The sequence below is a fragment of the Bufo bufo genome, chromosome 9 (genome assembly GCF_905171765.1).
Source record: "Bufo bufo chromosome 9, aBufBuf1.1, whole genome shotgun sequence".
NCBI classification, from domain to species: Eukaryota; Metazoa; Chordata; class Amphibia; order Anura; family Bufonidae; genus Bufo; species Bufo bufo.
This window is the reverse complement of record NC_053397.1, coordinates 111,007,743-111,031,598: the sequence shown is the minus strand read 5'-3', so window position 1 is coordinate 111,031,598 and position 23,856 is coordinate 111,007,743. Positions and strand designations below refer to the sequence as shown.

Here is a 23,856-nt window from a genome sequence, read left to right as displayed (position 1 = left end):
ATTCAAAAACAAAACAAAAACAAATCAGTGACCAATATAGCCACCTTTCTTTGCAAGGACACTCAAAAGCCTGCCATCCATGGATTCTGTCAGTGTTTTGATCTGTTCACCATCAACATTGCGTGCAGCAGCAACCACAGCCTCCCAGACACTGTTCAGAGAGGTGTACTGTTTTCCCTCCTTGTAAATCTCACATTTGATGATGGACCACAGGTTCTCAATGGGGTTCAGATCAGGCGAACAAGGAGGCCATGTCATTAGATTTTCTTCTTTTATACCCTTTCTTGCCAGCCACGCTGTGGAGTACTTGGACGCGTGTGATGGAGCATTGTCCTGCATGAAAATCATGTTTTTCTTGAAGGATGCAGACTTCTTCCTGTACCACTGCTTGAAGAAGGTGTCTTCCAGAAACTGGCAGTAGGACTGGGAGTTGAGCTTGACTCCATCCTCAACCCGAAAAGGCCCCACAAGCTCATCTTTGATGATACCAGCCCAAACCAGTACTCCACCTCCACCTTGCTGGCGTCTGAGTCGGACTGGAGCTCTCTGCCCTTTACCAATCCAGCCACGGGCCCATCCATCTGGCCCATCAAGACTCACTCTCATTTCATCAGTCCATAAAACCTTAGAAAAATCAGTCTTGAGATATTTCTTGGCCCAGTCTTGACGTTTCAGCTTGTGTGTCTTGTTCAGTGGTGGTCGTCTTTCAGCCTTTCTTACCTTGGCCATGTCTCTGAGTATTGCACACCTTGTGCTTTTGGGCACTCCAGTAATGTTGCAGCTCTGAAATATGGCCAAACTGGTGGCAAGTGGCATCTTGGCAGCTGCACGCTTGACTTTTCTCAGTTAATGGGCAGTTATTTTGCGCCTTGGTTTTTCCACATGCTTCTTGCGACCCTGTTGACTATTTTGAATGAAACGCTTGATTGTTCGATGATCACGCTTCAGAAGCTTTGCAATTTTAAGAGTGCTGCATCCCTCTGCAAGATATCTCACTATTTTTGACTTTTCTGAGCCTGTCAAGTCCTTCTTTTGACCCATTTTGCCAAAGGAAAGGAAGTTGCCTAATAATTATGCACACCTGATATAGGGTGTTGATGTCATTAGACCACACCCCTTCTCATTACAGAGATGCACATCACCTAATATGCTTAATTGGTAGTAGGCTTTCGAGCCTATACAGCTTGGAGTAGGACAACATGCATAAAGAGGATGATGTGGTCAAAATACTCATTTGCCTAATAATTCTGCACGCAGTGTATTTCACTGTGACAAATGCAGCAAAGGCCCCAGATGTAGGGTCTTGCAAAGAATTGGTGTTTTTTTAAACCCAGTATATAATTGCAGTATTTAAACCTTGTATTTTACTGTCACAAATGCACATATGCTGTGCTAGTGCACTGAACTTGCACAAAATGGCCGCCGACGCCCACCTACTGTAACTAACAGATGAATAAAAGTTCTTTTTCTGTGTCACTGGGCTCAGGGCAGGGTAAAAAAATATTGCACTGCACCCACAAAACAAAATCGCTGTAGATCGTTGAGTTAACAAGCACTTCTGATTCTTTCCTATTCTCTTCCTCACAGCAGCAGCATCCTATGCCTACACTAGTAAGAGCAGAGTGACGTGCAGCCCTACGTGACTCCAGCTTATATAGAGGCTGGGTCACATGCTGCACTGGCCAATCACAGCCATACCATTAGTAGGCATGGCTGTGATGGCTTCTAAGGGCACACAAGTTAAATACTTGTTGATTGGCTGCTCTGCAGCCTTTCAAATAGTGCCATTAACTCGCCGAACACCGAACCCAAATTTTTTCTGAAAAGTTCGGGTTCGGGTCTGGGGTCCAAAAATCCTAACGTTCGGTACAAACCCAAACTTTACAGTTTGGTTTCGCTCAACCCTATTTATCACCCTTTCGGATGCTTACCAAATTGTATGCACCCCTCAAATCGAGTTTGGTGAAGACCCGGGCCCCTGCCACCTGGGAGAACAAGTCCTCAATAAGTGGAAGGGGGTACCGATTCTTTACTGTAATTTGATTGAGGACACGTAAATTGATACAGGGTCTCAATCCGCCGTTTTTCTTCCCCACAGAAAAGAAGTCCGTTCTTGCGGAAGAAGTGGACGGTCGGATGAAACCCCTATCGAGGTTCTCTTTTATATAATCTTGCTGGGCCTGGATCTCAGGTCCAGTGAGATTATACAGATGTTCTCTGGGTGGCATGGTACTGGCAACAAATCAATGGGGCAATCATATGGCCTATGAGGAGGTAACACATCCGCCCCCTGTGGGCTGAACATGTCCTGGAAGTGATGATAGTGCTTAGGTAGTGCACTTAGCACTTCCGTGGAGGCAAGTGGCAACACCAGACAAATGCACCTAGTGAAGCAATCAGAACTCCACCTGCAAATTTGTCCAGTGCGCCAGTCCACTACCGGATTATGAAGTCTCAGCGAGGGGAGACCCAAAATCACAGGAGAGGATGGCATGTCCAGGGTTAACAGGCTTAAGACCTCCCGGTGACCAGCCCCCAACATTACCTGTAACCCAGGTGTCATCCACAGCGACCGGTCTTCTTGAAGGGGAGAACCGTCCACAGCGGTGACGGAAATGGCTGCTTCCGGCTCGAAGACCGGAATCTGTAGCTGTCGAACCAGAGAATAAAAAAAATAAAATTTCCAGCAGCTCCTGAATCAAGTAGGGCGAAAATAGGATGATCCTTCCCTTGCCACTTAATGGAAATGGTTAAGAGAAGACGACTTCTTTTAGGAGGAGGCAACAGAGTACCTAGTGGGTTCTCCTCAATTTCCACTAGGCTTTGTTGTTTCCCGGCAGGAGTAGTGGGCATTTCTTTAGCTGGTGACAAACTCCTCCACAATACAGACAAAGACCCTCGGTTAGGCGACTAGCCCTCTCACTAGGAGTAAGATGAGAGGACCCCAATTCCATAGGTTCCTCGGCCAGTTTACTGGGTCTTAGAGATGAGTTTGCTGACACTGGGTGAGAAGCCCGCTCCAGACGACGTCCCCAAATCCGACGATCAGCGTCGATTGCCTGCTGGATTGCCACATCTAGTGATGGGGGGATGGTAGAGACAATAGCAGATCTCTGACAGGGTCAGACAGACCCAACCGGAAACGGTGCCGAAGAGCGGCATCCCGCCAGCTGGTAAAAATGGCCCAGCGACGGAATTCGGCAGTAAATTCTTCTGCTGGGCGTCGTCCTTGTTGGAGGTATTCTAGCTGGTTCTCAGCCGTATGGGTGAGATCCAGGTCATCATACAATATACTCATAGCATAAAAAAAATCTTCTACTGAGCTGAGTGCTGGATCTCCCGCCAGGAGCTTAAAGGTCCAACGTTGCGGGTCCTTCCTTAATAGAGACATCACTATGCCGATCTTCTGCTTGGTATTACCCGAAGATGTAGGACGCAGCTCAAAATATAAACGGCAGGAATCAGTTTAGAAACTGCTGCCTATTTCCTGAAAAAAACTCAGGTAGAGGTATCTTGGGTTTTACTGGGCGTTCTTCTGGAGTCGGGTCAGGCAACCCCTAAACTCCCTGGAGTTTAAGCTTGTCCCCGACTGTTGCCAGTTGTGCATGGATTTTGTTGAAATTCACAGCTGAAATGTTCGTCCTCTGCTGGACCAGGAGATTGGCCACTCCGGTCAACTCCACTAGTTGCTGCTGGATACGATCCATGATAACTGGAGATTGGGGCCCTCTGTTCTGTAATGGTTCAGAATCCCAAGGAACCGACAGATGTTTTAAATGACAGTGGATTTATTGAGTCGACGATAATTCAGTCAAAAGCCAGTGATTAGAGTTGAGCGAACACCTGGATGTTCGGGTTCGAGAAGTTCGGCCGAACTTCCCGGAAATGTTCGGGTTCCGAACCCGACCCGAACTTCGTCCCGAACCCGAACCCCATTGAAGTCAATGGGGACCCGAACTTTTCGGCACTAAAAAGGCTGTAAAACAGCCCAGGAAAGAGCTAGAGGGCTGCAAAAGGCAGCAACATGTAGGTAAATCCACTGCAAACAAATGTGGATAGGGAAATGAATTAAAATAAAAATAAAATAAATAAAAATTAACCAATATCAATTGGAGAGAGGTCCCATAGCAGAGAATCTGGCTTCACGTCAGCAGAGAATCAGTCTCTTCATGCCATAGCAGAGAATCTGGCTTCACGTCACCCACCATTGTAACAGTCCATTGTCATATATTTAGGCCCCGGCACCCAGGCAGAGGAGAGAGGTCCCGTAACAGAGAATCTGGCTTCATGTCAGCAGAGAATCAGTCTGCATGTCATGGCAGAGAATCATGCTTTACGTCACCCAACACTGGAACAGTCCATTGTCAGATATTTAGGCCCAGGCACCCAGGCAGAGGAGAGAGGTCCCGTAACAGAGAATCTGGCTTCATGTCAGCAGAGAATCAGTCTGCATGTCCTAGCAGAGAATCAGTCTGCATGTCCTAGCAGAGAATCATGCTTTACGTCACCCAACACTGGAACAGTCCATTGTCAGATATTTAGGCCCAGGCAGAGGAGAGAGGTCCCATAACAGAGATCCAGGCTTCATGTCAGCAGAGAATCAGTCTGCATGTCATAGCAGAGAATCATGCTTTACGTCACCCAACACTGGAACAGTCCATTGTCAGATATTTAGGCCCAGGCACCCAGGCAGAAGAGAGAGGTCCCGTAACAGAGAATCTGGCTTCATGTCAGCAAAGAATCAGTCTTCATATCATAGCAGAGAATCAGGCTTCACGTCACCCACCACTGGAACAGGCCACTGTCAGATATTTTTAGGCCCCGGCACCCAGACAGAGGAGAGAGGTCCCATAACAGAGATTCAGGCTTCATGTCAGCAGAGAATCAGTCTTCATGTCATAGCAGAGAATCAGGCTTCACGTCACCCACCACTGGAACAGGCCACTGTCACATATTTAGGCCCAGGCACCCAGGCAGAGGAGAGAGGTCCCAGAACAGAGATTCAGGCTTCATGTCAGCAGAGAATCAGTCTTCATGTCATAGCAGAGAATCAGGCTTCATGTCACCCACCACTGGAACAGGCCACTGTCAGATATTTTTAGGCCCCGGCACCCAGACAGAGGAGAGGTTCATTCAACTTTGGGTTGCCCCGCAATATAATGGTAAAATGAAAATAAAAATAGGATTGAATGAGGAAGTGCCCTGGAGTACAATAATATATTGTTAAGGGGAGGTAGTTAATGTCTAATCTGCGCAAGGGATGGACAGGTCCTGTGGGATCCATGCCTGGTTCATTTTTATGAACGTCAGCTTGTCCACATTGGCTGTAGACAGGCGGCTGCGTTTGTCTGTAATGACGCCCCCTGCCGTGCTGAATACACGTTCAGACAAAACGCTGGCCGCCGGGCAGGCCAGCACCTCCAAGGCATAAAAGGCTATCTCTGGCCTTGTGGACAATTTGGAGACCCAGAAGTTGAATGGGGCCGAACCATCAGTCAGTACGTGGAGGGGTGTGCACAGGTACTGTTCCACCATGTTATTGAAATGTTCCCTCCTGCTAACACGTTCCGTTTCAGGTGGTGGTGCAGTTAGCTGTGGCGTGGTGACAAAACTTTTCCACATCTCTGCCATGCTAACCCTGCCCTCAGAGGAGCTGGCCGTGACACAGCTGCGTTGGCGACCTCTTGCTCCTCCTCTGCCTTCGCCTTGGGCTTCCACTTGTTCCCCTGTGACATTTGGGAATGCTCTCAGTAGCGCGTCTACCAACGTGCGCTTGTACTCGCGCATCTTACTATCACGCTCCAGTGCATGAAGTAAGGTGGGCACATTGTCTTTGTACCGTGGATCCAGCAGGGTGGCAACCCAGTAGTCCGCACACGTTAAAATGTGGGCAACTTTACTGTCTTTGCGCAGGCACTGCAGCATGTAATCGCTCATGTGTGCCAGGCTGCCCAGAGGTAAGGACAAGCTGTCCTCTGTGGGAGGCGTATCGTCATCGTCCTGCGTTTCCCCCCAGCCACGCACCAGTGATAGGCCCGAGCTGCGTTGGGTGCCAGCCCGCTGTGAACCTGCTTCATCCTCATCCTCCTCCACCTCCTCCTCATCCTCGTCCTCCTCGTCCTCCAGTAGTGGGCCCTGTCTGGCCACATTTGTACCTGGCCTCTGCCGTTGCAAAAAACCTCCCTCTGAGTCACTTCGAAGAGACTGGCCTGAATTGCTAAAAATGACCCCTCTTCCTCCTCCTCCTCCTGGGCCACCTCCTCTTCCATCATCGCCCTAAGTGTTTTCTCAAGGAGACATAGAAGTGGTATTGTAACGCTGATAACGGCGTCATCGCCACTGGCCATGTTGGTGGAGTACTCGAAACAGCGCAACAGGGCACACAGGTCTCGCATGGGGGCCCAGTCATTGGTCGTGAAGTGGTGCTGTTCCGCAGTGCGACTGACCCGTGCGTGCTGCAGCTGAAACTCCACTATGGCCTGCTGCTGCTCGCACAGTCTGTCCAGCATGTGCAAGTTGGAGTTCCACCTGGTGGGCACGTCGCATATGAGGCAGTGAGCGGGAAGGCCGAAGTTACGCTGTAGCGCAGACAGGCGAGCAGCAGCAGGATGTGAACGCCGGAAGCGTGAACAGACGGCCCGCACTTTATGCAGCAGCTCTGACATGTCGGGGTAGTTGTGAATGAACTTCTGCACCACCAAATTCAGCACATGCGCCAGGCAAGGGATGTGCGTCAAACCGGCTAGTCCCAGAGCTGCAACGAGGTTTCGCCCATTATCGCACACCACCAGGCCGGGCTTGAGGCTCACCGGCAGCAACCACTCGTCGGTCTGTTGTTCTATACCCCGCCACAACTCCTGCGCGGTGTGGGGCCTGTCCCCCAAACATATGAGTTTCAGAATGGCCTGCTGACGTTTACCCCGTGCTGTGCTGAAGTTGGTGGTGAAGGTGTGTGGCTGACTGGATGAGCAGGTGGAAGAAAAGGAGGAGGAAGCTGAGTAGGAGGAGGAGGAGACAGGAGGCAAAGAATGTTGCCCTGCGATCCTTGGCGGCGGAAGGACGTGCGCCAAACAGCTCTCCGCCTGGGGCCCAGCCGCCACTACATTTACCCAGTGTGCAGTTAGGGAGATATAGCGTCCCTGGCCGTGCTTACTGGTCCACGTATCTGTGGTTAGGTGGACCTTGCCACAGATGGTGTTGCGCAGTGCACACTTGATTTTATCGGATACTTGGTTGTGCAGGGATGGCACGGCTCTCTTGGAGAAGTAGTGCCGGCTGGGAACAACATACTGTGGGACAGCAAGCGACATGAGCTGTTTGAAGCTGTCTGTGTCCACCAGCCTAAATGACAGCATTTCATAGGCCAGTAGTTTAGAAATGCTGGCATTCAGGGCCAGGGATCGAGGGTGGCTAGGTGGGAATTTACGCTTTCTCTCAAATGTTTGTGAGATGGAGAGCTGAACGCTGCCTTGTGACATGGTTGAGATGCTTGGTGATGCAGGTGGTGGTGTTGGTGGTACATCCCATGTTTGCTGGGCGGCAAGTGCCAACGTTCCTCCAGAGGCGGAGGAAGGGGCCGAGGCGGCGGCAGCAGCAGAAGAGGCCGAGGCGGCAGCAGCAGAAGAGGTAGCAGGGGGAGCCTGAGTGACTTCCTTGTTTTTAAGGTGTTTACTCCACTGCAGTTCATGCTTTGCATGCAGGTGCCTGGTCATGCAGGTTGTGCTAAGGTTCAGAACGTTAATGCCTCGCTTCAGGCTCTGATGGCACAGCGTGCAAACCACTCGGGTCTTGTCGTCAGCACATTGTTTGAAGAAGTGCCATGCCAGGGAACTCCTTGAAGCTGCCTTTGGGGTGCTCGGTCCCAGATGGCGGTGGTCAGTAGCAGGCGGAGTCTCTTGGCGGCGGGTGTTCTGCTTTTGCCCACTGCTCCCTCTTTTGCTACGCTGTTGGCTCGGTCTCACCACTGCCTCTTCCTCCGAACTGTGAAAGTCAGTGGCACGACCTTCATTCCATGTGGGGTCTAGGACCTCATCGTCCCCTGCATCGTCTTCCACCCAGTCTTGATCCCTGACCTCCTGTTCAGTCTGCACACTGCAGAAAGACGCAGCAGTTGGCACCTGTGTTTCGTCATCATCAGAGACGTGCTGAGGTGGTATTCCCATGTCCTCATCATCAGGAAACATAAGTGGTTGTGCGTTAGTGCATTCTCTCTCTTCCACCCCTGGGGAAGGGCTAGGTGGATGCCCTTGGGAAACCCTGGCAGCAGAGTCTTCAAACAGCATAAGAGACTGCTGCATAACTTGAGGCTCAGACAGTTTCCCTGATATGCATGGGGGTGATGTGACAGACTGATGGGCTTGGTTTTCATGCGCCATCTGTGCGCTTTCTGCAGAAGACTGGGTGGGAGATAATGTGAACGTGCTGGATGCACTGTCGGACACCCAATTGACTAATGCCTGTACCTGCTCAGGCCTTACCATCCTTAGAACGGAATTGGGCCCCACCAAATACCCCTGTAAATTCTGGCGGCTACTGGGACCTGAGGTAGTTGGTACACTAGGACGTGTGGCTGTGGCAGAACGGCCACGTCCTCTCCCAGCACCAGAGGGTCCACTAACACCACCACGACCATGTCCGCGTCCACGTCCGCGTCCCTTACTAGATGTTTTCCTCATTGTTACCGTTCACCACAATAAGAAAAATATTATTCGGGCCAATGTATTGAATTAAAATTCAGGCCTTTTTTTACAGACACCTAACACTATCTGGCTATCTATTTAGGTACCGTATTACACTAATAAAGGCACACCAGTTATTGCAGATTTAGCTGAATATAAATTTGAGGCCTATTATTTAGGCGCTGGGTGACAGGTATACGTTTACGGACAGAATTAGACTTGGATCTGCACTGTAGCGTGTGTGTGAAGTTCTTGAGAATTACCCTATCAGCTCCTTGAATCTAATATACCCTTTTAGGGATAGATTTAAAGTAGGCCTGATACAGCAGAAACCACTAATTTTGAGAATTGCAAATTTGGGAATTGTTTTTCAACCCAGAACAAAAACTGTGCTTTGACGGACAGTAAAAATAACTTGACCAGCTAAAACAGTACAGATTTGGATGAATATAAATGGGAGGCCTATTTTTTAGGCGCTGGGTGACAGGTATACGTTTAATCACAGAATTAGACTTGGATCTGCACTGTAGCGTGTGTGTTACGTTTTTGAGAATTACCCTATCAGCACCTTAAATCTAATATACCCTTTTAGGGATAGATTTAAAGTAGGCCTGATACAGCAGAAACCACTAATTTTGAGAATTGCAAATTTGTGAATTGTTTTTCAACCCAGAACAAAAACTGTGTTTTGACGGACAGTAAAAATAACTTGACCAGCTAAAACAGTACAGATTTGGATGAATATAAATGTGAGGCCTATTTTTTAGGCACTGGGTGACATGCTCAACTTGCCCCTGATGTAGTATATGGCCAAAAAATAACCACACTATTGATGGTTAAATGCACTTGTGACAGGCTCAACTTGCCCCTGATGTAGTATATGTCAAAAAATAACCACACTATTGATGGTTAAATGCACTTGATGAAAGCTTGACCCTGATGTAGGATATAGCAAAAAATAACCACACTATTGATGGTTAAATGCACTTGGGTGACAAGGTCAGCTTGCCCCTGATGTAGTATATGGCCAAAAAATAACCACACTATTGATGGTTAAATGCACTTGATGAAAGCTTGACCCTGATGTAGGATATAGCAAAAAATAACCACACTATTGATGGTTAAATGTACTTGGTGGCAGTTTGTGCTGGCGCACAAGCAAGCCACAAAATGGCCGCCGATCACCCCAGAAAAAAGTGACTGAAAAACGCTCTGGGCAGCCTAAAAACACTGAGCAATTGAATAGCAGCAGTTCAATGATCCACAGCTGTAGATCGATCACTGAATGAAGTCTTTTGGAGGAGTTAATCACTGCCTAATCTTGCCCTAACGTCGCAGCTGCAACCTCTCCCTACACTTGTATCAGCAGAGTAACGTGCAGCGCTACGTGACCCAAGCTTATATAGAGGCTGGGTCACATGCTGCACTGGCCAATCACAGCCATTCCAATAGTAGGCAAGGTTGTGATGGCCTCTTGGGGCAAGTAGTATGATGCTTGTTGATTGGCTGCTTTGCAGCCTTTCAAAAAGTGCCAAGAAAGCGCCGAACACCGAACTCAGACTTTTATGAAAATGTTCGGGTTCGGGTCCGTGTCACAGACACCCCAAAATTCGGTACGAACCCGAACTATACAGTTCGGGTTCTCTCATCCCTACCAGTGATCATACACAGGTAATCAAGCCGAATAAGAACTTCTGCAGGGAGAGACCAGGGCAGCAGTCCGTGACCAGGCCAAAGTTCATACACATTATTTCAGTCCAAAAAGCGTGGTACCGAGGGATGAGACGTCAGAGAATATCCAGGGTCTCATCCAAGGTCATACACGAGATAGATTGTTCAGCCAAGATAAAGTATCCAGAGGGAGGTCACTAGAGAATGGTCAAGGAAAGCAGAGGTCATACACAGAAGCTGGAGAGAAAATGATCACCAACATACACCCGGATTGTCAGAACAACAGTGGGCACTGACCAGCCAGAGAGATCACCTTTTAAGTACCTGCTAGCCAATCACAGAGTGCCAGGTGTCGATTTCTCATAGTTCACATGATGATCCTAATCCCTAACACTTGCCTATCCCCTAATCTACTTTGAATTTGTGCACAGGTGCTTTTCCTGCCAGCGGCCGGCGTAGCACATAAGATGCGCGTACGTTCGGCCGAGTATCCCTTTGCGAACCACCTCTCAAGCATGCGCGCGGACGCTTGATCGGCCTAGCACGGATACGGGACCGCGACGGCACGGACGCCGGAACGGAACCCTCAGGCGAAACCAGAGACAGGACCGGCCGCGGCGTGTTGCCACCAGCCTGGCCAATCTGCCTCCGGTACCCCGGCGGTCTTCCCCTCTGGCACCCATGCGGACGCACCACCGAATCCGTCCGCAAAGGAATCTGAGATGCAGGCTCCGCAGACTCATGTGTGACATGTCCTGCTACTCCAATGGGACCCCCCGAGGTCGAGGAAGGGGACTCAGAGGCCCGCTGGGATAGAGTGCCAGCAGACCCACTAAGCACCCCCCTCCCCGATCTCTCCCCACAGGCCGAACCCCACGAGGATCCCTGGAGGCCCAAGTGGACCGTGGACAGGAGAGTGTCTCACAACAACACTGCAGATTTGGGTGCAAACTGGCCATGACCAGCTTCATTGTCACTTTTATAGCAGTCCAAACAAAACATAAACATAAATCCTCGGCCGTCTGGCCACTGATTACCCTCTCTGTCTACGACCCAGCTCCCCAAAAAACAGCACGGTGCATACTCTACCCAGGGTTAGAGGGTCCTGGCTCCCACAGGCCTTGACGCAACCTGCTCCTTCTCCAGACTGGGAGCCCTGATTGAGGAGCTCAGCCCACATTTACCTGAGCTGCTCAGCTGGCTGCTAATTATATTAATTACCAGCCTAGTTGCTGCTGACAGTGGGAAAAACCTATTTTCCCAGCCTTTCTTGTTCTCACCCAGCTTCCTCTGGGTGAGATACACCATTTTAATGGCCCTCTGGCAGCTCCACTGCCACATATTACATGTTACCACTTCTGCATCTTGCTACTATCTCTAATGGGCTAATATAATGTCATCTTATGTATTTTGTCCAGGTCCTCCACACTGTGCATTCCTAAGGCTACTTTCACACTGGCATTTTGGCTTTCCATTTGTGAGATCCGTCATGGGCTCTCACAAGTGGTCCAAAATGGATCAGTTTTGCCCTAATGCATTCTGAATGGAAAAGGATCCGCTCAGAATGCATCAGTTTGCCTCTGTTCCGTCTCCATTCCGCTTTGGAGGAGGACACCAAAACGCTCCTTGCAGCCATCTGACGAAACTGAGCCAAACGGATCCGTTCTGACACACAATGTAAGTCAATGGGGACGGATCCGTTTTCTATGACACAATCTGACACAATAGAAAACGGATCCGTCCTCCATTGACTTTCAATGATGTTCAAGAAGGATCCGTCTTGGCTATGTTAAAGATAATACAAACAGATTCATTATGAACATATGCAGATGGTTGTATTATCTGAACGGATCTGTCTGTGCAGATCCATGACGGATCCGCACCAAACGCGAGTGTGAAAGTAGCCTAATCTGTTTGCAACTGTTATGTTCATGTAATATGCCTGGTTCACCAGCAGGTGGCAGCAAACATGGCAGAGCTGTACTTAGATAGAATGGAACTTACCATTCCATTCTAACCCACCTTTGGAGAGAACTAGGCTTTGGAGGAACGGTAGGGGCCAGTTACAGTTAGTGTCAGTTTACCCCTGCTAGTGTAAGGGTGTGCAAGGACACGTCTCTGCTGGACATGCCAACACCAGCCAGAGCACCTTAAGCTCTACTGGCCATGGAGGCCAAAGCTTAAAGCCTCAGGAGCCAGGAGGAAAGTTCCCAGGCATAACCTAGAATCAGACTACATAGAAGAAGTGTAGCATAAAGATGAAGCTGAGTTATACAGCCAGCCTGTCAGTACAGCAGAGTGAGAGAATGATAGAGCAGAGTTGAGTTTGCCTGGCAGTTTAATGCTAAAGCCAGCTGGAACCAAGACAAAGCCGGAAACAGTTTGGAGAAACGTTTATTCAAGTAAAGATGCCATTGAACTTCATCTCAAGGTCTGGACTCAAGTTATTTCTTCAAATCCCTCAATTATTCCCCCATTTATTGCTTCGGTGCCAAAGCCTGGGGTCCAGCAGTATCCAGGTAGGAGCACCATGACACACAATAAGAGACATTTAGGCTGCACTACACCACTCGGCATTTCCTACACCTGAGTCGCGTTATAGAGAGGGCCCCGGGGGGAGGCGCCTGTTGCAGCTGGACATCATGTCCAGAACATAGTACTGCACCATGTGTCACTACAACAGGCATATTACTCTTTTTCCTGTATGAGGACACCCTTTGACCTGTAACCTCTGTACCTTATGAACAAGGGTCACATAGTACATACTCCCAAAATTGGTCATGCTGCCCTAAACCTTCTAGTTGGTCTAGCCCAACATTGGCAGCACAATCATCCTTTACCTTCTCGGCATTAGTCTCATCTATCTCTCGTACACCTTCCTGGGACATTACCCTTAATTCATCTCCATCCTGAGTGCATGCTATAACCTGCAGGCTACTGTGCAGATCAGAACAATGGGGCTTATTTCCAGCATCATGTGTGTTATCTTCTATGAGCATCTCCTCTTCATGAGGTTGGTGACCTTTCTCTCTGGAAGGTCTATCATCTGTTCTCTCTCTATCATTATCACACCGCTCATCACCTTGGGCTTATGGAAGTGCTATTTCAGCAATTGTAAACAGAAATTCAGTAGTTAACTCTTTGACCACTGACAGTGCTGAGCCTCTATACTCACTTGGCTCTTTACACTCAGTATGACTTACCCTGAGCTCTGATACCTGAGGGTCATCCTATACAAGCTCATATGTTGGGGCATTCATCCAAACATGTACCACATCACTCTTCATAACCTCATCTTCGTTGTTACCACAGGCAACCTGGTCTGCATCGCTTGTAACATCAGTGACTGGGACACACATTACATCTACACCCACAGGACCAATCTTGCCATCCCCTTCAGTGGCTTCCCTCTCAAACTGGGAATCAGTGAGCTTTACGGGGGTCTCCGCTTCTACATTCCACTCACGACCTTCAGGGGGAAGCATTTCTACTAAACACAACTTCTCTACCATGAACATCTTCCTTGGAAATGTTATACTTCAGGTTACTACCAACAACTGACACCTGTAAGGAATTTTTATACAAATATCTCTGGCTCATTACGAGTCAACAACACCACATCCATCAGCGTGCAGACCTTACTGAAAGAACGCCCTTTATTACATTCAGTACCGGAGTGCTAGAGTGTGGACATAGAACAAAAAGATGTAGAAGGAAGGAAAACTCCTCAACTTACAATTCCCAAGCCGAGCTTTACGACTTGTCATATAACCTAGTGAATAGTATACATCATATGTTGAGCATGAGCGACGCCGGCCTGGGTCATCCGGCTATGTCCAGTTTGCCCATGACCTTTTCCATCATGCTAGCAGTTTTTTCATTAGACATGCGATTTGTTTCATAGTTCTTAGTCTTATCCATAAAGTTTTTCCATTCTGCGATGGTAGGGGGATCAGCAGAGCACCATTTTCTTGCAATTATAACTCTGGCTAATAGCATACCTTTCAGCCAGGCTATAAACTCATGTCTATTGATGTTGTCAGCTCCCAGAATTCCCAATATTCCCAAGCCTGTTATAAGGAATACAGCTAAACCAATATTTAGATTTATTGCTTTGCCATACACAGTTGTGTTCAAAATAATAGCAGTGTGTTTAAAAAAGTGAATAAAGCTTAAAATCCTTCTAATAGCTTTTATTTACATACACACAAATGCATTGGGAACACTACACATTCTATTCCAAATCAAAACACGAAGAAAAATATATCAAATTTGTGTTGTTTCTCACAAAAATTGAATATTAGACTGTTAAAAAAAATAGCAGTGTTTGTATTCTTCTTTACATTCACTATAAAAAATGAAAAATATTTGAAGATTTTATTTACCTTTGAATCACTTAACTAATATTTAGTTGTATAACCACTGTTTCTGAGAACTACTGTACATCTGTGTTGCATGGAGTCAACCAACTTCTGGCACCCGTGAACAGGTATTCCAGCCCAGGATGATTGGACTACATTCCACAGTTCTCTATTTCTTGGTTTTGCCTCAGAAATTGCATTTTTGATGTCACCCCACAAGTTTTCTATTGGATTAAGATCCGGGGATTGGGCTGGCCACTCCATAACGTCAATCTTGTTGGTCTGGAACCAAGATGTTGCACATTTACTGGTGTGTTTGGGGTCGTTGTCTTGTTGGAACACCCATTTCAAGGGCATTTCCTCTTCAGCATAAGGCAGCATGACCTCTTCAAGTAGTCTGATGTATTCAAACTGATCCATGATCCCTGGTATGCGATAAATAGGCCCAACACAGTAGTATGAGAAACATCCCCATATCATGATGCTTGCGCCACCATGCTTCACTGTCTTCACAGTGTACTGTGGCTTGAATTCAGTGTTTGGGGGTCATCTGAAAAACTGTCTCCGGCCACTAGACCCGAAAAGAACAATCTTACTTTCATCAGTCCACAAAATGTCTCTTTAGGCCAGTCAATGTGCTTTTTGGCAAATTGTAACCTCTTCAGCACATGTCTTTTTTTCAACAGTGAGACTTTGCGGGGGCTTGTTGCAGATAGCTTTGCTTCACATAGGCGTCTACTAATTCTAACAGTACTCACAGGTAACTTTAGACCTTCTTTGATCTTCCTGGAGCTGATTATTGGCTGAGTCCTTGCCATTTTGGCTATTCTTCTATCCATTCAAATGGTAGTTTTTCGTGTTCTTCCACGTCTTCCAGGTTTTGGTTGCCATTTTAAAGCATTTGCGATCATTTTAACTGAGCAGCTGCACTATATGTTTTCCAACATATAGTCTCCAATCAACGTTTTAATCAAGGTACGCTGTTTTTCTGAACAATATCTGAAACAACCCATTTTCCTCAGAATTTCAGAGAGAAATGCACTATAACCAGCATGTACAACATTTGCTGCCTTACTTCCTTAAATAAGGGCAATAATTGCGACCTGTTTTTTACAGAATGAATGACCTCACTCATTGAACTCCACACTGCTATTATTTTAAACATGCCCCTTTTAATAAGTGATTGAATTACAGAGAATCAGCAGTATGCATGTCATGACTGTTAGGTCAGTTAGGTTTCTATTACTCTACTACACCTGCTAGTAAATTATTTGCCATGCAGAAATATCATTTCTACCAAAAACAGTGATTGATCAGGTTAGTGATATCTGACTGCAATTATTTTGAACCAAACTGTACATGAACTGTACTGACTACCTGAAGATAAGTGATTTAGTAAAAGTTCTGTTGTTTACTGCAATTGACTCCTCATCCTTTCTACCAAATTCATTTGCACCTAACAGTGCTGGCGTCACGAACACAGGGGGCCAGCCGCCAAAGCACCCTAAGCATTCTCATTACCATCAAGGGCACCTCAACTTCCATTAGGCTGGTGTTCCCTGCAATAGAGAGTGCCCCGGAGGATCTAGTGCTGTCTTCTCCATCACTGCAAGCCGGCCCAGGGAGGCTCTGCTAACCGTAAGGACAAACAACTACTACCCCCATCGGCCCACTGTCACCTCACGTGTTGCCCCTGCGGTCCGGTCCGCTGAATCATCGGAGCCAATGCATTCTAAAACTGTACAGAGCTCCTGCTCCGTACAGTATTAAAACAAAGTTTTATGCAAATCGCTCATCCCTAAACACCACATTACTATTTCCACATGACAGTTGTGTCTCTTTTTTATCAGACATAGAAACATAGAAACATAGAATGTGTCGGCAGATAAGAACCATTTGGCCCATCCAGTCTGCCCAATATACTAAATACTATGGATAGCCCCTGGCCCTATCTTATATGAAGGATGGCCTTATGCCTATCCCATGCATGCTTAAACTCCTCCACTGTATTTGCAGCTACCACTTCTGCAGGAAGGCTATTCCATGCATCCACTACTCTCTCAGTAAAGTAATACTTCCTGATATTACTTTTAAACCTTTGCCCCTCTAATTTAAAACTATGTCCTCTTGTAGCAGTTTTTCTTCTTTTAAATATTCTCTCCTCTTTTACCTTGTTGATTCCCTTTATGTATTTAAAAGTTTCTATCATATCCCCTCTGTCTCGTCTTTCTTCCAAGCTATACATGTTAAGGTCCTTTAATCTTTCCTTGTAAGTTTTATCCTGCAATCCATGTACCAGTTTAGTAGCTCTTCTCTGAACTCTCTCCAAAGTATCAATATCCTTCTGGAGATATGGTCTCCAGTACTGAGCACAATACTCCAAATGAGGTCTCACTAGTGCTCTGTAGAGCGGCATGAGCACCTCCCTCTTTCTACTGGTAATTCCTCTCCCTATACACCCAAGCATTCTGCTAGCATTTCCTGCTGCTCTATGACATTGTCTGCCTACCTTTAAGTCTTCTGAAATAATGACCCCTAAATCCCTTTCCTCAGATACTGAGGTTAGGACTGTATCACTGATTTTATATTCCGCTCTTGGGTTTTTACGTCCCAGGTGCATTATCTTGCACTTATCAACATTAAATTTTAGTTGCCATATTTTTGACCATTCCTCTAGTTTTCCTAAGTCCTTTTCCATTTGGTCTATCCCTCCAGGAACATCAACCCTGTTACAAATCTTTGTGTCATCAGCAAAAAGACACACCTTACCATCGAGGCCTTCTGCAATTTCGCTGATAAAGATATTAAACAATATGGCTCCCAGAACAGATCCCTGAGGTACCCCACTGGTAACAAGACCTTGGTCTGAATATACTCCATTGACTACAACCCTCTGTTGCCTTTCCCTCAGCCACTGCCTAATCCATTCAACAATATGGGAGTCCAAGCCCAAAGACTGCACTTTATTGATAAGCTTTCTATGTGGGACAGTATCAAAAGCCTTACTAAAGTCTAGATAAGCGATGTCTACTGCACCTCTTCCATCTATTATTTTAGTCACCCAATCGAAAAAATCAATAAGATTAGTTTGACATGATCTCCCTGAAGTAAACCCATGCTGTTTTTCATCCTTCAATCCATGGGATTTTAGATGTTCCACAATCCTCTCCTTAAGTATGGTTTCCATTAATTTCCCCACTATTGATGTCAGGCTTACTGGCCTATAGTTGCCCGATTCCTCCCTACTACCTTTCTTGTGAATGGGCACAACATTTGCTAATTTCCAATCTTCTGGGACGACTCCTGTTGCCAGCGATTGGTTAAATAAATCTGTTAATGGTTTTGCTAGTGCAACGCTGAGCTCTTTTAATAGCTTTGGGTGTATCCCATCAGGCCCCTGTGACTTATTTGTATTAATTTTAGACAGCTGACTTAGAACCTCTTCCTCTGTAAAGACACATGCATCAAAAGATTCATTAGTCTTCTTTCCTAACTGAGGTCCTTCTCCTTCATTTTCCTTTGTAAAAACTGAACAGAAATATTCATTGAGGCAGTCAGCTAGTTCTTTATCTTCTTCTATATACCTTCCTTCTTTTGTTTTTAATTTGGTAATTCCTTGTTTTAGTTTCCTTTTTTCATTTATGTATCTGAAGAATGCCTTCTGGCCTTTTTTCCCTGAATGAGCTAATTTCTCTTCTCCCTGTGCTTTGGAAGCTCTTGTAACTTGTTTGGCCTCTCTCTGCCTAATCTTATAAATTTGTCTGTCATCCTCGTTTTTTTTTTTTTTATAATTCCTAAATGCTATCTTTTTGTTTTTAATGATTTTGGCCACTTCTGCTGAGTACCACAGTGGTCTCTTCCTTTTTTTGCTTTTACTGACAAGCCTAATGCAATTTTCTGTTGCCTTCAATAGTGCCACTTTTAAGTAGTCCCATTTCTCCTGGACTCCAATGAAACTGTTCCAGTCTGATAGGGACTTGTATACCACTAATCTAATTTTAGAAAAGTCAGTTTTTCTAAAATCTAAAACTTTTGTTTTTGTGTGGTGTGACTCAGTCAATGTACTTATAGTAAACCACACTGACTGGTGATCACTAGATCCCAAGCTTTCCCCTACAGCTGGGAGAGTTGATCTTGGGCCTTAAAGAGGCCTAAATCCTTGGTTGGGATCCCTATTTCTGGGAGCTCCTATTCACACAGCCTTCCCCAAGAGGGGGTGGCTGGTACACTGCCTAGAACTTTCTATCCTCCCTCTGAAGTAGGGGTGGGAACATTCCACTCCTCCTCAGATAGGGGGAAGCTAGCCTGGAATGGTCTATTCCAGTCTAGATATACTAACTGGCTTGGTTCTGCTACATACTGCTGCCACCTGCTGGTGTACATGAATATCACAGCATAAATACAATGCAACAGACCTGGAAAATACACATTGTAGAGGAAATGATGCAAGCTTTTACCAGATGACATTATGCATATACCTAACATTATGAAGCAGGGGAACAGAAGTTTAGTGACATACTTCAGGATGTTACATATGCCCAGTATGAACTCCACTTGAAGCTCAGCACACTTTAACAGTTCATGTTGTACAGTTCCATAATCAGTCACAAAAGTAAGAAATACAGTCTTACCAGTCTCTTGACCCGTCTTAAAGGAAACCTGTCACCTGGAATTTGGCAATAGAGCTGAGGACATGGGCTGCTAGATCGCCGCTAGCACGTCCGCAATGTCCAGTCCCCATAGCTCTCTGTGTTTTTATTGTGTCAAAAAAACATTTTGATAGATATGCAAATTAACCTGAGATTAGTCCTGTCGCTGAGATGAGTCCAGTGTGAAGGAGCCCAGCACTGCCCTGCATCCTCCGAACTCCTCCTTGCTCCCCGACATCACAAAGCTAGAGCGCCGTAATCTCGCGATGCACGAGCTAGCACATGCGCAGTTCGTTCCCTAAGGCTGATGCCAGTACAGGGAAGGAACACTATGCTGACACTGCGCATGCGCTAGCTCGCGCATCGCGAGATTACGTCACTCTAGCTCTGTGACGTCGGGGAGCAAGGAGGAGATTCGAACGATGCGGGGTGGTGCTGGGTCCTTCACGCTGGACTCAACTCAGGTTGATTTGCATATCTATCAAATCGTTTTTTTTACACAATAAAAGCACAGAGAGCTATGGGGACTGGACATTGCGGACGTGCTAGCGGCGATCTAGCAGCCCATATACTCAGCTCTATTGCCAAATTCCAGGTGACAGGTTCCCTTTAAAGGGTTTCTACCACTTCGTTTTCACATAATTAGCTTTCAGACACTAGCGATCCGCTAGTGTCTGCTCTAACAAACAATCCTAATATAATAGCTTTTGGGGCAGCCGTTTCGCAAAAAAAAGAACTTATATTGATATGCTAATGAGCCTCTATTTGCTATGGGGGCGTCATTAGCACCTAGAGGCTCGGTCTACCTTCACAAAATGCCGCCGCCCCCAGCGTGTCCCTCCAGCCCGCCCATCTCCTCCGGAATGCGATCCTCTCTGTGAGCGTATGTATTCGGCGCATGCGCAGTGAATGTCTGACCACTTCCCTGCTCAGACATCTCCACTGCGCTTGCGCCGATGACGTCATAGTGCTCCGAGGAACAGGCGCAGTGGAGATGTCTGTGCAGAAAGCGGTCAGACATTCACTGCACATGCGCCGAATACATACGCTCACAGGGAGGATCGCATTCCGGAGGAGATGGGCGGGCTGGAGGGACGCGCTGGGCGGCGGCATTTTGTGAAGGTAGACCGAGCCTCTAGGTGCTAATGACGCCCCCATAGCACCTAGAGGCTCATTAGCATATCAATATAAGTTCTTTTTTTAGCGAAACAGCTGCCCCAAAAGCTATTATATTAGGATTGTTTGGATCGCTAGTGTCTGAAAGCTAATTATGTGAAAACTAAGTGGTAGAAAGCCTTTAAGGAACAACAGTACCTCCGGAAATACCCGTGACACTCTTTGGCGACAATCCAGATCAACCAATAGTGGGATTCCACCCACCACAACTTGCATGTCTTCCTCTGCAATTCCTCTGGCCTCCTGACCAAAGGACAATCAGGTGTACATTTTCCCACTTGACGTTATCTCCAACAGCACTCCCTCTGTTGCTTGACAGCCTCATGCTGTAGTGGTTGGTTGCTCCAAGCAACAGCATTATGGCACCTCCGCACTTCCTATCTAGGACTCTGTACACATTGGCAGGGACCATATGAACTCCTGAGAGCTGAACTTCTCTTCACTCACTTTGCTCCCGTTGATTGCCCTTAGCAACGGCACACATTGCCTTTTTCTCTGGAACACCAGGCACCTTTACAAGGTGTCCACTCAGCGTTGAAGACTTTTTCTCCAGGGCCAACTGCAGTTGCGCCTCCAAAGCCTCCAGCTCTTCATCAAACCGTACCATTTCACTTTGGGTGTAGCCAATCAGTGTGGCCATGTTTTCCCTCTGATTTATCTGCCACAACCGTCTGGCGTATTCTTCCATGAGACCCATGACAACAGACTTTTTCAGCAAACAAGTCCACTTTAGGCCTCATGCACACGGTCCTTGCCCGGCCGTTGCCGTATTTTGGTCCACAAACAACGGTTCCGCAATTTGTGGGCACCGGCTGTGTGCTCCCCGCATCACAGATGAGGACCCATTTTGGGTCCGCAATCCGGAGCTGTGGTGTGGAACGGAGGCACAGAACCCCACGGAAGCACTTCGGAGTGCTTCCGTGGTGTTTCTGTCCGCGCCTCCATACCGCAAAAAAATTTAACATAATCTATTTTTTTTCAGTGTGGACGGATCATGGACCCATTCAAGTTGAATGGGTCTCAATCTGTCCTGGCCGCCGCACAGACGTTGCCTGCGCATTGTGGACCGCAATGCACGGAACGGAACGGCACGGCCACACAATGGCCATGTGCATTAGGCCTTAATCAGAGACCACAGCCTCCAGTTGTCTCTCTCTCTCTAGAGACAAACTCAGCATTCACATTTCTTTTGCACCACAGATATCACTGTCTCATCAGCAGAGATCACAGTCTCTATAAATTTGGCTTCTGGCCCTTTAAGCTCCAACACAGCAATTCCTTGCAACACACAGCTTTTCCACAGTAGGCTTCTGGCCCTTTTAGCTCTGCAGCACCCAGCTTCACGTGCCATTTTCATGCACGCATCATCCACCATATGTGACAACTCTGGGTCACTTAGCTCTCCAGGATCTCCGTCTTCATTCTTGTGAGATAAGGAATGGAGGACACCTGACCATATTGGGAGGGTGTACAGGGACTGGGGGTCCCCCTCCCCCTTTTCCTAGGTTCCCTATCCTTGTTCTAGGGCCCCATTCGTTTTGGTCAGAATTTGGTGCATTGGGGGTTAATGATATCATCCTGCCGTGCAGGAAGGGGCGTGCTGCATGATGCCCCTTTATAAGGCTCTGAGTCCCCTCCTTCTTCCTCTTTGGCAGAAGCGCTGTGTCCCTCCCTCCCTTCCTATTGTTTGGGTACGAGGGTTATTTTGGTGTGGGTTTTGGTCATGGAGGTCTTGTGAAGTATGGACCGATGGTTCATGATTTAATTGTGGCATCCTACTAAGTCACAGCTGGCGGCTGGTAAAGAGAAGTTGGATACTGAGCAAGTGAACTGGCGTAATCTGCCCGCTGGGAGTTCAGCGGCTGGCGGATCGCACGGGCTCAGCTATGGTTATGCCGTTAAAAGAATTAGCTGTGGCCGACTACCACCCAACAAAATCGTTAAATAAAAGTTATAAACTTGACATGGTTGTCAGTGTAATTTGTGGTGGGTTGGCATGTCGGGGCCAGGGGTTAGATGGTTCCCCTTCCCCTTTCTCCTTTCCTGAGAGTGACTACCAACAGTCACAGGTCTGAACACTGTTTGTGTAGATTAAATTAAATGATATGGACTGACATTCTGCTGTTTGGCCAAAAGATGCCACTGTTTCCTATAAACAGCTACAGACTGCTTATATTTCCATATTCATGAGAGGTGGAGTTACACGGAGCCTGGAGAGGAAGAGAAAGCAAGCAGCCATCTTAGAGGGAGCTGAAACTGAGGAACTGTGTCAGCAGAGGATCCGACGACATCCTGGTGTGGGGGCATACCTCAGTGACCAGAGCGGCAGCTAAGTGAAGCTGATTGTGTCCAAGACCCTGATCCTGTCCAGAGGAATGAGTATTGCTTTCAGGAGCACTAATGAGAGCTAAGGAGCAAAGCTACATACACTGCTGTACTGCATGCTTGTTGGAGAGGCATTTGTTCTGTTCAGAGTCAGCAGCGGAGGCAGAGAAGACCTGGGTCGGTAAGATCGTGCACGCACCTCATTACAGTTTTGGCGCCTAGAGACTGAGACCAGGCCTGTAGTTAGTTAGGGTCTCTGTTTGTGTCAGGCCACAAGTGTTGCTATTGTTCATTGCAAGGACTCCATAATTTAAAGGGACATTTCACACCGGAGAGCTGATAAACTTCCCCACTAACTCAAGCCAGGCTGGCGTTTTGCTCAGGAGTAGGGTTGAGTGAACCCGAACTGTAAAGTTTGAGTTCGTACCAAACTTTAGGATTTTTGGACCCGAACCTGAACTTTACAGCAGCCCGTAGCTCATAGTGGTGACGTCACCAGCTCCCTTTTGCAAGCGTGAGCGTGAGTATCAGCGGAGTTTCGCTACCGGCCGGGGCGAACTCCGAACAGCCTTTTACCTGCAAAACCCTCTGTGCACAAGAATCCGCATATTATCGATACCCTGGACAAAGTCGTATAGTAAACCATACATCAGAAACAAGGTAATCTTGATGTTAAGGCTGATGTGGAATGGTACTACAATGTCCTAATATCTGACAGTAAGGGCTATTAGTGATTGGCTGAGCGAAGTATTTGTTACGTTTTCTGTGGCAGCTATTACGGAGCTGTGTAGACACTGCTGCTTGCTTTGTGTATTTAGTGCCAGTTGTTCAATTATTTTATGTTCATTAAGTGTTAGATACTGCTGTTATATTCTGTTATTAAAAAAACACAAATTTTGGGCAAAATGCTAAATTTGCAGCCTTTGCTGTATCTGTCAGTGTGAAATACAAGTATTAGATACTGCTGTTATATTCTGTTATTAAAAAAACACCCAT

At 47.0% G+C, this 23,856-nt stretch overlaps 1 protein-coding gene across 2 annotated transcripts in view; it reads left to right on the top strand.

Moving 5' to 3' along the window:
- LOC120978499 (flavin-containing monooxygenase 5-like) overlaps window positions 1-23,856 on the top strand; it is a 463,632-nt gene that overhangs the window by 223,625 nt on the left and 216,151 nt on the right. The window lies entirely within an intron of this gene.